The sequence below is a fragment of the Amblyomma americanum genome, chromosome 3 (genome assembly GCF_052857255.1).
Source record: "Amblyomma americanum isolate KBUSLIRL-KWMA chromosome 3, ASM5285725v1, whole genome shotgun sequence".
In the NCBI taxonomy this organism is placed as follows: domain Eukaryota; kingdom Metazoa; phylum Arthropoda; class Arachnida; order Ixodida; family Ixodidae; genus Amblyomma; species Amblyomma americanum.
In genome coordinates this window covers 207,418,397-207,421,439 of record NC_135499.1, presented here as the reverse complement: position 1 = coordinate 207,421,439, position 3,043 = coordinate 207,418,397, and the positions used below count along the sequence as shown (strand labels likewise).

Genomic DNA, 3,043 nt, shown 5'->3' with positions numbered 1-3,043 from the left:
GCTTTAAGGACACGCGTTTCATTTAAAATCAGGTTGGGCAGCGTGGCAGGCATTCCGTAACCATTTCAAATTTGTAGGGCTGTTTGCAGTCGTAAACGCTATATGGGAAGGAGTCAGCTGGGCTGAATCAACAGTGCACGGGCGAAAGAGGAAAGGCACGCAGAAAAGAGGCCGGAGCAGGCACTGTGCCAAGGTTTTTGTATTTGGTGCATTAAGTCAGCCAGTGAGAACTGGTTTCACTTTTGTACGATATCGCCGCACTGCTTGCACAACAGACTCGCGGAATTCCGTTAAACTTACTCCTTCGCCACTGGCCCGTTGGTCTAGGGGTATGATTATCGCTTTGGGTGCGAGAGGTCCCGGGTTCAAATCCCGGACGGGCCCGCGCTTCGGCGGCATGATTTTTTTTTCTTGTTAAATGCACCAAAGCAATGCAGGGCAGTGGCGCATCGCTTAACCATCACACATCACTGGGCCAGGAGTGGAATGAGGACTCCCAGGGATCGATGAACGTGAAGTCGAAAATTACCAATTACGCATACACGGGCATTAACCCAGTAACGGTATCGCGTTGTGCCCTTAAGCCGGTACTTGTGTCCCCTCCACTTCTTATGCACTTCGATTGCCCCATGCCCTGGCTGTCGCTGGAGTCAGTCAGAGGAAACGGGCAGCTGGAGAGAATGGATAAAAATCGGAGGAAAACAATTGTGTCATAGCGCCCTTACATTCACCGCACGACTTTCATCCACAGCTTCCGAACTAGCTGAGAGCACAAGGCACGGCTAATTTGCTATTGCAACCCAAAAGGCAGTGTGTGGGAGAAAATTGCAACCGGAAGTAGCTGGCAGACGACGCTCCCATGATTCTATGCGTTCACTTTGGAAACGCACCTCACCCACTCACTCTTTTCTTGAAGGAAAAGACGCATTTATTGGTGATAACGTCTTCGACTAACTGGCCCCAGAATTGCCCCAAAACCACGGCGGTGCTCACGAATCCGCGGCAGTGGAGCTCCGAACAGGTGCAGCATCGAATACAAACTGCATCGCGCCGGTGGGTGACCGCTCCGAGCGCCGCCTTGCGTGCCCAGGTGGCGTCTAGGCGAGAATTGCGAATGCCGTCGTCTGCGTTCTTCGCGCTTTTGCAGATACGGCCTTAAGCAATGTTCAACTTTGTAATGCCGTTGTAAATGCTGTATATAAATGTTCGGTTAAGCTCACCGTCACCTTTAATAGAGCTGATGTTCAGGCACAACAGCACTGAAACCGGAGCGAGGTCCCAGTCACAACAGCGGTGGCAGCCGCTGAGATGTGCTCCGGGTCGCAATAGGCTCTAGCGCATTTTCTGTCGCTCGAAAGAACTATATCGAGGTCGAAGAGTGGCTTTCAGTTAACGTACCGTTTTTAAAGCAGTGTTATAAACGCAATTCCATATTACCTCGCAGTCACACATACGTCCATAATAATGCTTCATAAACAGCAGAAATTAACTCATAAAGGCTAGCATTGTACATCGACCCCAATCGGTGATGGAAGTTATAATCGCGGTAATTTACTTCAGTGTCGTCAAAACGTCTCACCAACTCGTCCACAAAGTTCATAACTTTCGGCCGTTCATTCCGTTCATTTTCCTTCATCAATGTGTGAATTTATTCATCTCTACTATCAGAAGAGCTTGATAACATGTCATCAACGATTGCGGCAAGCAGAAGAGGCTTTTTCCGCGCGGACGCCATTTGTCTTCTGCTTGTCTGCTTGAATGCCTGCTGGAATTGCTGTCCTGCGCACCGCCTATTCGGTCGGTGCCCTCTGGGGCAACAGAAAAGTGCTCCCAGACGGTGCGTTTCATTTTTTGAAGGTGTCCGGTGCCGTTTATCGAAGATGCTATTAGAAAACAGCATTTTAAAATTTCCCGCGACTCGATTCAAAATCGTGACGAGTACACCAAAAAGTGCTCCACGACCATTATCTTGAAGTGAATGGCGGTGCCGCCTTATCCCCTGGAATTCGCGCACGAAGAACTGCGCCGAAACTCAGTGAAGTTTGCATGTAAAATAGGCCCCTGATGTCGACACCTGTGTTTAATTTTTTTTAACCTTTATTATTTACAAAAGATCTGTTTTCAGTGTAAGTTGAGCTTTTGTCTTTAAAACTTGGTAATTTATTGATAGAGGACAACTTCAGTTTGACATCAGTTTCACTTCAAATGCTGCTTTCTGGCGGTTGCAACGGTCAAAATTGGTCTGAGGGGCACGATTGTATCTCGTCGAGTTCACCAACGTGGTTCTCGAATGCGGCTACCGAGATACAATAACCACTTGCCATCTGCGTGGTTTGCAAGCGCGGGGTACTCCTGCGGCATGTCAGGGAGGGGTCCTGTCTAAAATAGTACACACGCCACTTGAGACCCGGAAATGCAAGCCCGTGACCTTCGCCAGCTTTGGGTAGTTCATAATGTTGAGCAAGATACAGAGCAGGGCATGAGCGGCATGTCTTGACAAGATGCATAGCGTCTATGTTTTGTACGCAGATATCGCCATTGCCGATCGCCCAAAAGATGAAAACCGTTTAAGAAAACGGGCTACGTTATGTTTCAAGCAGAAAAACATTCCCTCTTCGTGGCGCGCACCTTTGGATAGCACCACTCACCACCTCCTTTGCATTTTTAGTCGCATTTCTCTTCTTTTTATTTTTTCCGGCTAATGTGCGTTTTCTAACTCCTTTCCCTCTCTGTATTTCAAAGCAAGGGTTTACATTACGCAAACATCACAAAGGGGCACCGCGATGGACCCCTTTCTTAGAGGCTATTTTCGGCGGCTTTTGTTTCCTTTCGTCAAAGCAAGGCCACGTGTGACGTCACCGCAAGTGTCACGTGTCCTGGCCTAAAGAGAGAGCCGACTAGGGCAGGTCTCCGCTTCCGGTGTGCCTCTACAAAAACAAACACCCTCGATCGCATGTGGCAAGCTTTGCGATGATGCCGATAGAGCACGCGAGTGCGCAGCGGCGACGGAGACCAGAGCGAGCTCCGGCGGCCCTTGCGCCTC

General features: G+C 49.2%; 1 non-coding gene across 1 annotated transcript; it reads left to right on the top strand.

The window, feature by feature from the left end:
* The first annotated feature begins 312 nt into the window (after positions 1 to 312).
* TRNAP-UGG (transfer RNA proline (anticodon UGG)) lies at positions 313 to 384 on the top strand. Its single transcript has one exon. It is a non-coding gene; the product is annotated as a tRNA-Pro (tRNA).
* Positions 385 to 3,043: the final 2,659 nt, after the last annotated feature.